The following is a 15,304-nucleotide window of genomic DNA, read 5'->3' as shown; positions in this document are numbered from 1 at the left end:
AAGACATCCTGTTTCCATCTCCGTTTGGCTTCTCTTTTGCTCACATCTGGGTGGTTGAAAGTGTACCCTGACAGGAGCAGGCCAGCATGGCTGGCTCATTTTGGCCTGCTCTGTGGAGAAACCAGGGAAGGAAAAACACCAGGAGGAAAGGCAAATGAAGCAGAACCGTCTCTGAAGAATCTTGATCACAGATGCAAAGTTCCTAGCCCTCCTTTGAGGGGTACCCATATTTCCATGGACAGAGAACATACTTTAAGCAAGATTCAGGCCTGAAAAATGATCCCTTGTTGCCTCAAGAATTTCAAAGACTTCTCCTTGTGGTTGCTGAGAGCCAGACAAGCAGCCTGGCCCTTAAGGAAGCCATGGTGGCCAGGAGGGGGTAGTCCCCATTCCAGCTGAGGTTGAAGTGGTGTCTGGTGACAGGGGAGCTCCCTAAAGAGAACAAGTTGAGCTGGGATGTTTAGAATGAACAGACAAATTAGCTCTAGAGGGTGGCTGGGGTGAAGCCTTCCAGCTTCAAGGGACAACCTATGAGAGGGCACAAAACTCATGTTAACCTCTTGGCCTTGGACTATTTAGAAGGCTCACAATCACTGAGTTCTCAATGGGTGTCAGGCTTTGTTCTAAGAGCTTTACATGCCCAAAATCATGTATATGGAGAAGAGGTCTTTGGGGGAGAATTCTTAGTTTAACAGCCAGAGATCTGGCTTCTGCTCCAGTGTCTGCTACCATATCTAGTGTGTGTGTATGTGCTGGGGGCAGCAGTGAGGGGTGGGGGTAACCTGTCTGACCACCAAGGCAAATGTCTCTCAGGAAAATAAGCAAAATTTTCATTATGCAAACTGCTTTTTAAGGAAAAACATTAATGTGCACCAGGGCCCTACCAGGTGCCATGTGGCCTGACACATATAATCCTATCTAATTTACAGATACCCTGGAAAAAAGGAGCATTGTCTCAATGTGAGAAAATTGAGGCCCTGAGAGTGAAAATGAGGCTTCTTGAGTGACAAAGAGTAAGGTAGGAGGGTAGTAGGGCTCAGAAGTCAGGACTTACCCCACCTTCTGTTTCTCTAATTTCCCTAACCCTGCCTCCCCTAAATCATCACACCCCTACCCCACCCAATCCTAAGGGCCATACTCACTGGCAAGAATGGCCTTGGGGATGCCCTGAAACCGCAACAGGAGGAGAACCCTCATCACTCCAATTCTTATTATCAAGTGCAAGGTCATTCAGGGGGACCCAGTCCAACACAATTTACAACTTGTAGCTAAAGCCAGGGGAGTAGAAGGAACAAAATTACCAATATTCTATTGTATGAATATACTATATGATGAAGTAAGATTTATATTTTAAGGCAGGACAAAAAAAGAAAAAAAAACAAGATTGTTTGCTTGGGCCTCCTCCCTAACCACATCCTGTGTGAAATGCCTCCCTCCCTAATAACATCCTGTTTCTTAAGTGTGAAATAACTCGCAGAGAATTATGGTTAAGTCTCACCCTTGCACTAAGTACTTAATAATATCTAGCTGCAGATTATAGCATAACCACCAATACCCAGGCCACCTCTTCTGACTTTAGAAATAAAGTAAAGGCGATCTCTTTTTTTAATTCAAACTCAGTCTAGCTACCTTTGTTCATTCAGCTGAAAAAAATTAGGAAAAAACAGACCACCTTTACTGCCTAACTCCACAGGAGTCATGTGTTAGAAGCAAAAATCCTGTCTCCTGAGGCCCCTTATTACTGTAATTTCTAGATGTTCCCCACCTGCCTCCCAAACCTAACCAGCTCAATACTTGTTAAGACACAGTAGTACATCAACTAACATTCATATAGCCCTCTACGGTATTCTGCTCCACATTGGTATTCAACCAGTATGTTAGTAAGCCATACTGACTGTTCAAGAAAACAGAATAGCAACTGATAAGCAGTTAGATTAAGTGCTATAAATCCTAACAAGTACTCGTTAGCAGTGTCTAGGCTATCACAGTGACTGTCAATAGATGTGTTCCTCTCATTGCAGGAGATGCATCTGTGGCACCACCTGCCAGCTTAGCCACATCAGGACAAGCTTTGTGGCTGGGGTGTACATTCTTCATTCTGACATTTACAAAAATTATCTCTGTCAAATCCTCATATTGCTAGAACTTCTAAATAGTATACTTGTTTGCCTTTTCCTTTGTTCTTATTGTTAGTGTGCTGTTATTCTCGTGGAAGTAATAGTTGTACAGTGTTTGCATATCTATAAATTCAAGAACTTAGAATATGAAGAACAAACAGAATGAAATAAGGAGGTTTGGATACATTTTTAACACTGCTTTTAAATATTATAAACATTCATCTCCTGGATCTGAGGGAACAAGGAAGCAATGACGTGAGTAAAGAATCATGGTCTGAACATGTGATACTGTACAAAAACTATGACAAATGGCAATGCCTTTAATATTGTGTAAGATTCAGTTCAAAGTAAGTAATAATGTGCTTTTCTAACACTTAAAAAACTGATAATTTTGACAGAACTCACCAGTGGCTTATAATTGCTAGCGATGTAAATATCGGATACAAATGATGCTCAAAAGCTGTGTGAAAGTTGAAAGTACCAGCATATTCTGTCAGTGCTTAGGATTCAAAGAAAACAATTAGCAATGGTCAAGAATTTAAAAAACATTATGAATTAGAATCACACAACAAAGTATTTGAAATAATAAAAACTCCTGAAATAAATTTTATTTTCATAAAATCAACAAAACGTTGAAAAAGTGCCATCAGAAGTCAGTACTATATCCTGGGGAGTTAAAAGGAGCATTTTACACACTAACTGTAGGGTTTTAAAAAGACTAAGCAGTGCATATCATTGCAGCCTTAATAATGGTTCTGCTGGTTGCAAAACCATACATATCTACCATAATGAGGTATTCAGGAAAACTTATAAATCTAAGCAGTAAATCATTACTAATAAAGATTCAACCATATCACAAAAATGTCTTGATGAATTACTTTAATATTAAGTTTAAGATTTGTAAATTGATGGGTTTTTGTTGATTTGAGGAACTCAACACACTCATCAGTGCCCAAGAAAGATGGTTGCAACGTGAGTTACACAATGGTACAGATGGTGCCAGCGCATGCCACAAAGAAAGTTCAGGGTCTCAGCCAAACTTTTAAAAGACTTTCTGGATGATTTAATTTGGAACTATATGTCACTGTATTCAATGATTTCAGGATATGCAGTAAAATGTTTGAATGAAATAAAAACTAAATATTTGCCTCAATAAACTTTTAAGTCACTGCCATACATTTTTTAAAAATCACAGAAAAATAAATAATACATCCAAGGAGGTTAGAACTGGAATCATGAAACTGGGAAGATTTGAGGCCACTGCAGTACTAGGAAGCAAAAGCACTAGGAAATTTTATCAAACTTTTTATATTCATTTTCTTGGGGTAGGGGGATGGCAGAAATGTAGAAAGACAATACAACGTGTAACTGCCAGGGAGATGGGGGTACTCAAGAGATGACAGGTGGTATTTATACTTTATTGTCTGTATGCTTTTCATGTGTGAACTCACTTAATCTTCGTAATTAATACTATGAGGTGGAATGCACTCTGCTGTAAGGAAGTCCACCTGGGCATCTCTGTAACTGTACTTCTTCCTTGCCAATTTATTCATGAAGCCAAATCCTTTCTTTGCTTTGATTGCCACCACTTGTTCTGCTATAGGGCTGCACGTGTGTGAGCAGAATTCATAAAAATACTAAGCAATTCCAACTGGGGAGAGGTGTTGGCAGGGGTGGGGGGAGGGTTTCCTGAGTGGCTGACTCCATAGAATCACCATGTACTAGACAAAACTAGTTAGGAAAGGAATCATTTCCTCATAGCCTGTGGGGGAAAAGAAACTAATTTTAGGCGGTACAGTCGGGATGGGAGTCAACACAAGAAAGTGAAGCCAGACTGTCCTCCCGAAGGGGGCAGACAGAGGGCACCCTCCATCCCCACAGGGGAGTCTCTCCCGTCCTTTCAGGGAGTCCTGACTCCCAGAACCCACTCCTCATCCTGCTGTCCCACCCTGCTTGACAGAGGTCAGGAGGGTGGTCAGGGAGTCCAAGAGGCTGGGGCTGGTGAGGGGAGTGTGTGCCCTGGCTGACCTGATCCCAAGGTTCACAATGAACACAGATCAACACCAATTACTTACCTGGACCCTTGTCTAAAACTCTAGGAAGGGAGCGTAGACATGGAACATTGTCTATTTCAGCTCCTTAGGGGAAGGTTGAACATTACAGTGGGTACAACTGTTTCTCTTCTCTTTTCTGGAGTTGCCCCATCTCTCCAAGGTAACCTCTCTGTGTTGCAACACTTGGAGGATCTCAGACAAAAGCCAGTCTATTTCTCTCACCCTCCCTTCCTTCTTCACCATGTGTTGTGTTCAGGATGAATCCTCTTGGTATGATTTTTCAAGGGAAAGGGGCAGACAGGACTGAGTTGGAACTCACTCACATGTCTACACATAGTACCTGAAGAGTCAGAACAACAGAGGGAAAGGGAGGGAACAATTTATATTGTTCAATGGGCTGGAGAAAGGAGACAAACAATTTCCATTCATTTTCGGTCTTTCCTCTAATGCTTTTCTTATTATATCACATGGATCTATTGGGGGCGGCTAAAAGCTCAAGGAACTGGTGGGGCTTCTCATATTCTTAATTAAAACAGTTCCCCGTGTGGGTACCCAAAGCCACCCTTGGTCACATTGGAAGAGAGTAGAGAAAAGTAAGTAGGATTGCAGGTGAGTTTGTTCCTTTTCCATTTAAAAAATCCTTTTATTGTTGTTGGTATAATGATGTTGTACAATTAAAAATAATTAGAGATGGAAAAAGAGTTGCCATAGGTTTTCATAATGCAAAGGAAAGAGCAAAAAACACAACAAAACAAGGATTTACATGTATTATTCAATATAACCCACTTCTAATTCTGTGAAGTGATCAGATATTACTATACTAGGTTAACCAAAAAAAACAAAAACAAAACAAACAAACAAAAAAAAACATTAAGAGACTCAAGAGTGCCCAAAGCAAGATCACACAGCTAGTGGAAGCCAGGTCCTCTGACACCCAGCCCAGCGCTCGCTCTACTATGACAAGTTGAGCAAGGAAGGGGCCTCAGAGATCAGGTGGTTGATCCTCCCAGCACATCACATTTCTCGTACACAACACGTACACAACATCAAGAGAGAGCGGTCACAGGGCAGGGGGAAGGCTACAGCTCAGTGGTAGAGTGCATATGTAGCATGTGTCAGGTCCTGGGTTCAATCCCTAGTATTTCTATTAAAAATAAATAAATAAACCTCTCCCCACCTCCCAAAAAAGAGTGAGTGGTTGAATACCTTCAGTGACAGAGAACTATCCACCAACAAAGCTCATTCCTATACTGTTTTTCTTTTTTTTAAATCCTTGATACTGAACTGAATTCTGTCTCCCAGAAGCTTTTACAAAAAGTGACTAATTTCTGACCTCTTTGGTCAGAGTAAGTATAATTCTTCATATAACAGCCCCCAAATATTTTTAAATCACTGTAGTCATAAGTAAGGTACACTGCATCAAAATATATGTCTGTTTTCAGGTCAGGTAGTCCCCGTGTCCTAGCCTGCCATTACCAGAAACATGTTCTCCCTAATGACACTTGGAGGAGGTATATTAATTTATTAACTCAAATGATACTTATTTCGGTTCAGTATCTGCCAGGAACTGGGGATGCTTTAATGAGAAAGTCAAATATGCCCTACGTGTTTAGACACTAAATAATCAAGTGGAAAGACAGGCATCTGGAGTGTAGAGCATGGGCGCCCACCCTAGTCTGAGAGCAGCTCAGGACGTCCTCCCTGAGGAGGTGCCATTGAAACTGAGCCCTTAGGATGAACAGGAGTTGACAGGGCAGGTGTGGTCTATATGGAGGGAAACCACTGATGAGAAGTCCTGTATGTATATTGGACAGTGTGGGGGGTTCGTGGGACTGACCAGGTCCAGGGAGGCTGGAGGCAGCTGGACATGGTGCTGAAGGGTGCGGGCTCCACCTAGACAGCCTGGACCCGGCATCTCCTCTCCCACCCACTTAGCTGTGTGACCCCGGCAGGTGACTAACCCCAGTGCCCTTCACTTTCCTCATCTGTAAAATGGGTGAGGACTTTAGAGACAAGGTGAGGACTGGCTGAGCTGAAACCTATGAGGTGCTCAGAACAGTGCCGGGCACATAGCTGATGCTCAACCCTGTTTGCTCTGGTGGCAGGAGGGGAACAAGATGGGACAGAGAGGGGAGGCTGAGGAGAGAGGCTGGGCCCTGAGAGTCCTCCTCCCCTTTTGCTGGAAACAGAGAAGCACAGGTGAACTTCCATTCTGAAACACTCCCCTCCATCCGCACGTGGAAGAGACTGGAGAGGAGGAGAGTGTGTGTGGGGACTAGATGCTCCTGGGGAGGCCCCACACCAGTGGCCGAGATGACCCCTCTCCATCCCAAACCCTCCTCTTCCCACCTCAGGTACTGTTCACATTCCTCTCGGCATCCTCCTCCTGCCAGAGTCACTGTTGAGAAGGAAATGCTGAGCACACAGTGGACGGCGGTCACGGCAAGTGGGCCCACTGTGGGGGACCTCCTGGGAGAGGTGACCTGCAGGGTCTGCCTGGAGCACGTGTCGGACCCTGTGAGCCTCTTCTGTGGCCACAGCTCCTGCCAGGCCTGCGTCACCAGGTGCCGCGTCAATTTCAGATCCACCGAGGAAGCCCTGTGCTGTCCCTTCTGCAAGCAGCCATTTCAAGAGGGGACCTCGGGCCCAACTGGATTCCGGCCAGTTTGGTCCCCAGCCTCCTAACACTGGAGCCCAGGGAGTGAGAATCCAGCACAGGAAGTCTGGTTCTGTGAGCAGCACAAGGAAAGGACCTTTTTCTATGACCAGGACCAGCAATTCTTGTGTGCACTTTGCAAAGACCTCACAGAGCACAAATGCCACTCGGTGCTGCAGAACGAGGAAGATGCCAGGGCTTACAAGGTAGGTAAACCCTTTTACTGTCTTGTCTAAACTAGGTATGAACCTTGGGGTAGCTTGCTCTATTACTGCCTTTTGCACTGTTATAGAAAAATTAACTACTGTACTCTAAACACAATTCTGAGTGCAACAACAGCTTTCGATCCTGGATTATAATGGTAAAAGTTACTTGTGAAGGCACACTACAGTACTTCACTTCTAAAATCCCCAGGCACTAGGGACCTGAGAATTCTCTACCTGCACAACATAGAAACATCAGTGTTGCTACAGGATTTCACATTACCCTCCAGAATTCCCTAGAGAATTTGGGGTGTCAAGGAAACATTACTGGACACAAAGCTGAAAATGGCCAAGAAGGCCATTGGTTTGAATTGAGCTTTACTATCCAGGCAAATAAAAATACCATATGACTACTAGGAATGTTAAATCTGGGTATATTAATCAGGTCTCTTTTTGGCTGAAAATGGCAAAACCTAACTCAAGCCTGTCAAAATAGGGGTTTATTGTCCTATTTAACAAATTAAAGGAAAAGCTGGGATGCAACTGAACCTCAGGTATTACTAGAACCAAGGACTCAAATGCAATTAAGACTCCTCTTCTTTTATCTCCTCTTTTCTCTGTATTGTTTCAATTTTTGCAAACTTACTTATCTAAGCTGTAATCATAGCCACCTCTATCTTAAGTTCTTAACTCTCATCTTTGCCAGCAAAGAAAGAAAGGGTCACTCTTTCTGGTCCAGAAGCAGAAAATTTCAAGAAAGAACCCTGAAACAAGGGTCTGAATATGAGCATATCTCTGCTGTGGAGAGCTGAGACACCAGCTGAAGAGTAAGCTAGCAGCAAGCGATCCTCAGTTTAGGAGCTGATCTAGGAATCAAAGATCCTAGTCTATCAGTGTATCAGGATAGAATATATTATGCTGCAGTAACAAACAACTCACATATCCCAATGGCTTAAAACAAAACATTTTCCTTCTTTCCCATGCTATCTGTCTACTGCAGATTAGTGAGGGTGGCTCCGTTCATTGTGGTCACTTGGAGATCCAGGCTTACAGAACAGCCACCATCTTCAACTCAGGCGACTGGCTATGCCAATGGGGAGAGAGCTGTGGAGGATCCTGCATCCACAATTAATGCCCAGTACAGGAGAGATCTTCTTCTGCTAATAACCCATTGGCCAGCACTAACTTGGCACCCCCCCAAAACACACAACAGTAAGACCAGAAAGTGCAATCCCACCAGAAGCCTAGAAAGGGGAAAATCCAAAATATTTGGTGGACAACTCTGCCACAGCACACCTTAGCTACACTCAGACTAGTTTCATCAACTGTAGTTGGGGATGGGGATGGCGTTGCTCAGGAGACTGCTAAAGAGATGGATGTTTTTATTTGAAACACAGTAGAGAGTGAAACGGCATTTTCTGGAAGAATGGAGAAACTATATTGGTTAGATTAAAACAAAGTTTATTACACTGAGCAAAATGTGGATAAAAAGTTATTTTCCTAAAAGAAAACTTTAATCAATCTATATGTTTCTTTGAATCCATATCTTGGAACCCTGGGCAAAATTGGTCCTAAGTTTTTCTTCCAAAACTTTTTCTTTTCTTTCTTTCTTCTTCTTTTTTTAATGGAGGTAGTGGAGAACTGAACCGAGGACCTCATGCATGTTAAGCACAGGCTGTACCAATGAGCTGTACTCCCACCCTCCACCAAAACTTTTTTTTACAATGAAGTATTACATTATGGGCTTTTTTTTTTTCAAGCATCACTTATTTGGCAAAGGAAAACTTTTTTTTTTAGACCAGGACTCTCACCCACAGATCTGTTCTTTGAGGTCAATAACTTGTGGAATAATAATAAAGAACCTTATTGAGCATGCCTTGCATGCTGGCACTGGTGTGCTCAGTGCTTCCATTTTTCTCAATATACTCATAATTTATTATCCCTATTTTACTGCAATAAAACTGAGCTTGGAGAAATTATGTGATTTACTCAAGCACGGGGGGCCACTCATGACCTGAGGGCTGCCGAGCACAGAAACTGGGCCTAAACTCCCAGAGTGCGGGGCGTCAGGCTCTAAGGCTGACTGAGCAAAGACAATCTCTGTACCGCCACCCCTTTGCTAGAAAAACAGCAGGTGCATTTGGAGTCGGAAAAACATCTTGATGCCATTGAGTTATTAAGAACAGGGGCTTCTGGAGAGAGAGATACAAGTCACACAAGTTAGTGATCTTAGTAACAATCACCTGAGTTACTAATACACAAGTCACACAAGTTAGTGATCTTAGTAACAATCACCTGAGTTACCAATACACAAGTCACGATGTTAGCCTAGAGGAACAATAACCTTATTTAATGATTTTAGCTCTTGGGGAACGGTTAGTCTTGATTGATGAGAACTATAAACAATAATGATGTATGTAACAATACACAAGTTAATGATTTTAGTACACATTGTTAATAGATCATAAAAACAATACCGTTGCCTACGATACCGTTGCCTATGGGTTAAAAGCATATAAATTAACTGCTGGAAATAAACTCGAGGTCCACTCTTGGCTTAGCGTCTTGCGGGCTAGAGTGAGACCCTCTCAACCCCACCTTCTAGTCTTGTCTTTCTTTTCTCAGTCCTGCAGCACAGGTTTATGGACCTGATCGATTGTCGGCTGGCTCCAACACTCAAGGTTGAACAATTAGGAGGCAGAGCCAGGATTTGAACCCAGTTTTCCTTTATCTGAAAGATCTTACTCTTTGCTGCATCACACTCTACAATTTTGCAAAGTGATCTAATAATGACAACAAAAAATCAGTCAACTTTATGAGCCTACTGAGCGGTAAGCTGCTCTTCATGGGTCACCTAGTGGCAGAGCGAACTCAGTGCAAGATTTCTGCCCCTTCTCCCTCTTTTAAGTGAACTCTCGCTCTATGGTGATAGACCCGCCACTTCTTGTTCCAGAGGCCATGTCACTTGATTTGGAGCAACACCAGGGAAATCTGGGAGTGGTATTAGCACCAGGAAAGAGCGTCCAGGATACCCAAGGCGAAGCCCACTGTTGCAGCTAAAGAGAGTGGGTTTACACCTGGCATTTTAAAACTAGGAGGTGCTTTTTCCTTTCCACTCTAAGAAGGCTGGGAAGCTCTTTAGCACCTTTCCCTCCCCACTTGTGACAGTCTCTTGGCCCTCAGACTCTCCACAGGCCTAGGAGAGAAGAGCTTTCCTGAGGTCCTAAGGATCCCTGAAAATTGTTCTCAGAGGCTAATATAAAAGAATTTGTAATTTTTGAGCAAAAACGATCTTTTGTATTTTCTGTGGATTTTGATGATCTAGATTCTATCCTTTTTCAACTTCTGTGAAGTTAGAGAATTGACAGATGGTCATATCACTGAAACTCTGTTAATACTTGGTATCTTCTCCAATATTTTCCACTCATAAGATGTGGGAACCCAGCCTGATAGAATAAATACCTGGGGATAATCAAATCACCATTTTTACTTTTCAGGATTCTTTTACAGGGAAATAGTCCCACTTTTGGCCTCCATGGGCTGGAGGCACAGCTGACCCTATATCCTTGAAATGAACATGGCTTTCATGTGGTCTCTCATGAGAAATTGCCCAGAAATGAGCTTTTAATCACCAGGGTCACTGGTTCCTATCATTTACTGGCCATCAGTAAGGGAACAGAAATGGCAGCCTCCCTGCTATCACATCCAGGTGATTCTTGAGGACAGTAAGAGATCTGTGTTCTCCACATATCAACTGGATCAGCTCCACTGGTCTCAGCAGGAGTCAAGGGATTTATGTACAGTTCCTAAATATCATCATTCCATTTCTAGCCCATAACCCTTCCCTGCTCAAACTTCCTACATCTAAAGCAGTGGACCTCAAATGTTAGTGTGCACAGGAACCCAGGGTGCTTGCTAAAGCACAGATTCCTGCAGAGAGCCAGATACAGTCCCTCTAGAGCAGAGCTTAAGAATTTGCTTCTTAAGAAAAGCTCTAGATGTTTTCAGATCACACTTGAGAAAGAAGGTCCAAGAGCAGTGATTTTGAAATGTTAATACATTAGCAAACTCTCTGTGGATCTTGTTAAAATGATCTTGCAAATCTGGTGCTGGGCCTGAGATTCTGTATTTCTAACAAACTCCTAGATGAAGCTGATGCTGCTGTCCTTTGACAAACATGCTTTGAATAGTCAGGATCCAACAGATCTCCAATCTTTATCTAGGCCTAAGAGAGCAAAATTATCAGGAATAAACATTGTCTTAAACTTCCCTTTATTCTCTGGTTAGTAGACTCACTCTCTCACCTCCAGTAAGCTAGATTCCCATGGACAAGAGGTTACTGCTCTAGCTTGCATATCCTTAGTTTCTAAATATGGAATTCTACCCACAGCAATAGCGTGTGTTGAAGATGGTGGCTACCAAATACTTCTCCAGTCCTAATCTCCTTAATCCCAAATCTGAGCTCAGTCTTGCCAGCACCTCTAGAGTAAATCATAAGGTCTGAGACCTCAGCAACAAGAGAAGTAGAGCTGGACTCACTGAGACAGCCAAAGGAAAAGAGACTACAAGAAGGAGAGATGGAGAAATGCAAAAGAACAGAAAATCTGACTCTACCACCTGGGTAGTGCCTTTCATTCTCCTGTGGTTTCCAGTCAGTCATTAGCAGATCATCTGCCATGTTGTTTTTCTTCAAAAACAAATGAAAACTCAAACCTGCATTTGGGAAACAGAAACTTTCAGGAAACTCAGGGACATCTTTCAGGACCATGGAGAGCAAAAAGAAGTCACTCCCACAAATCAAGAGTTCCACACCCAAACGAATGAGGAACTGTCACATCTCAACATGCAGATGAAGGAAAGAAAGAATAAAAGGTAGTGGGGTCACCAATGGAGAGCATTCAGGCGAGGTACAAAGACTTGGAACATAAGTTCCAACAGGGCCCTAGTCTAAACTCCTCATAGGAGGGGTGCTCTTGAGCCAGAGAAGGAAATTCTCTATCCCTTCATGATAGCCAGCAGCTCTCTTCAGCCACTTCTCTCAACAAGAATCTGTAGGGAATTGAGACTTTTTCAGTTTCTTTGGATGAAATACATACAAAAAGAACATTTAGTTGATGGTCCTAAAAAGAGTTTTACAAATGAGAACCAAAATATCATAAATGTACAGTATCTCACATAGGTAGAATAACACAAGAGTTGCCAACTTAGGGTTAATCCTTGGATCTCCTGAACCTGTGCAGTGTTTGTTCTTTATGGTTGTTAATTGGTTAAAGATCTAGTTTCCTGGCTCTGTCATACACCAGCTGTGTGACCTTAGGCAAATTATTCATTCATTCCAACTTGGCTTCCTTCTTTGAGCTAAGGCCTCCTATGTGTCAGACACTTTTAGGGGATGGGAAAACAGACAATTTCTGCTCTCAAGTAGCACCCAGTCCAGTGGAGGACAGATAAAAAATATATAATTCAAGAACATTATAAAAGTACAAAAGTAGTGCAGAGAGAAATATTAACAAATTGGAGAGGGGAGCAAGATAAGGAGGAATCCAGGAAGAAGTAAAAAAGGCATCAAGCTGTGAAACAGGACACTAGATTTAGGGAACTACATATAGTTTAGATAGATGATAATTTGATGGTGGGGAGAGCTGGAGTAATAAAACCTTCCACATACTGATGTTGTGGAAGTCAAAGGAGACAAAGCACTATATAGGTAAATATTAGCTACTATTATGGCAAAGAGCTACTCCTATAATGGAAAAAAAAATTTCTTAATTCAACAAACATTTATAGAATATCTTCTATATACTCACTGTACTGGGAGCAGTCTCTTCTCCTTTTGGTCCCCTCCCTAAAGTAGGGTCAGCTTGAGAATAAAGAAACCAAATTCTGCACTCTTTCCTAGAAGACAAAAGTGCCCCCTCTATGCATATCAAGTAAGGGAGTAGGCAAGAGCTTGACAATCCCTTGATTCCTCTACTAAAGTGTCATTTAGATGAGTACACTTTGCACTTGTGTGATCTGAAAAAAGGCTTTGCCTACAGACCAAAGGATGCAAGCAATAACCTCTGGTATGATCCCTCTCCCCTTGGTACCAAGTAATCAAAAAAGATGCTATGATGACACAGAGTCAGATGATCAAAAGTGGCAACTTTCTCAGGCTCAGCTGACAATGAGAGGGTACATAAAAGTGGTTAGAAGAATCATCTTTATGCCTGTTACTATTTTCAACCTGTTCTACTTAGTACTAATTCTCTTGGCTTCCAGTAACCAAATATGTACATAAGAACAAGTAGCAGCCATGATTCTACAATTTGACAGTTCACTGACCTACTCGAGGACATCTGGAGGTTGTAGTGTCATGGAAACTTCCCTCTGGTGAAGTGTCTAGAGACACTAGTGAATTTTAATATTTATATCCTATATTGGGTTAAATAGTGTCCCCCCAAAATTCATGCCCACCAGGAACCTCAGAATGTTACCTTATTTGGAAATAGGGTCTTTGCAGATGTAATCAAGTTAAAATGAGGGCATACTGCATTAAGGTGGACCTTAATCCAATGACTGGCACCCTTATCAGAAGAGAGAATTTTGGTACCAGGCAGACGTCCAAAGAGAACCTCAGAAGAGAGAATTTTGGACACACACACACACACACACACACACACACGGAGAATGCCATGTGACAATGGACTGTTGCTTCTCTAAACCAAGGAAAAAAGGATTGCCAGCAACCACCAGAAGCCAGGAGAGAGGCATAGAACAGATTCTCCCTCAGAGCCTCCAGAAGCCATCACCCTGACCAACACCTTGATTTCAATCTTCTGGCCTCCAAAACTGTGGGAGAATAAACTTTGCTGTTTTAAGCCAACAGTCTGTGATACCTTGTTACAGCCACCCTAGGAAACTAATACATACCCCAAATAGTACACGTTTCCCTTCCACGAGCCCTAGGAGTTGGGTTTTTTTTTTTTATCTTATCAGATAGAAAAGGATAGGTATCGACCGTAGTAACTGTATTAGCACATGGAAAGGGGTACTCTAAGAGCAGCAGAATGAGCAATTCAAATCAAAACAGCACCTTCATAGGTGATGTAAAGGATAAGGGAACTTACTTCTAAAGGCTCTATAAGGTGAGACCCTTTAATTTCTGTAGTAGTTTTTTTTTTAATATCTACAAATTCTTTGACACTCTTCACTTCAGAAGGCAGAGGCTAATGCCCCTGCCTTTGAGCATGGGTTGTTTTTAGTGACCCACTTCTAACAAACAGAATGTGGCACAGTTGATGAAGGGTGAATTCTGAGGCCAGGATTTAAGGACGCTGTAGCTTCCTCCATGCTCTCTCTCTTGTCACTTGCTGTGGGGAATGTCAACAGCCATGTCATAAGGATGCTCAAGCAATCTTAACGGAAGATTTCTGTGGTGAGAAACTGAGGCCTCCTGTCAGCAAACAGCACAGCTTGCCAAAGAGTTTCATCAGATTTCTCATCAGAAACCATGCAAGCTAGAAGACAAAGGAGTCACATTTCTAAAAGTGTTCAAAGAAACTCCTGACCTCTGGCCTTGTGAGGACTGATCAGCAGGTTTAGAGCAGGAGTTGATGCCTGGCCTACCTCCTTGCCTTTTCCTCTTCATCTTCATGCAGAAAGGATGATTTCTCATCTGCTCTCATCCATATGGAAGCTTAGATGGCAAGTTCTGATGATGGGGGAGAGGGGTGAGGGAAAGTAGGCCTCAAGTGTTGAGTGGCAAGTTCAATTCAAGGAAGGGTAAGCAAATCAACAAGCTATTTCTGAGCTATTCCCTCCAATTAGATTCACAAAATTAAAAGTGGTATTTTAGTTTCCGACTCCTGGATCTCTTTCTTGTTCTAAAGCTGGCAGGGAGAAAAAAAGGATGTTATTTATTATGACCCTAAAGATCACCACAGGAAAGAACAAATAAATGATTTTTTTCCTAGCACAGGAGAAAGTTCACTATTTTCCTATTCTTACCACTGACAACCAGGGAGTAACCTCCTACATACACTAGAATTCAACTTTTAATTATAAAGCAACAAATCTGCAATGAGGACCTATACTACCTATATTTAGAATCATAAAATAAATGATATTAAGATTTTTTTAGTTAGTGACTTAAAATCTTAATGACTTAATTAAAAAATATATTTCAGGGGAGAGAGGGAAGCAAAAGACCAATTTAGAATACTACAAGGTGCAAAAACCCCATGCTCAGAAGTGTAATATAATGGCATAAATTCTGGACTAAGAGAGGCCATG

Source organism: Vicugna pacos, chromosome 20, assembly GCF_048564905.1.
Source record: "Vicugna pacos chromosome 20, VicPac4, whole genome shotgun sequence".
Taxonomy (NCBI): Eukaryota; Metazoa; Chordata; class Mammalia; order Artiodactyla; family Camelidae; genus Vicugna; species Vicugna pacos.
The sequence above is the reverse complement of the archived record's forward strand: the minus strand, read 5'-3'. Positions refer to the sequence as shown.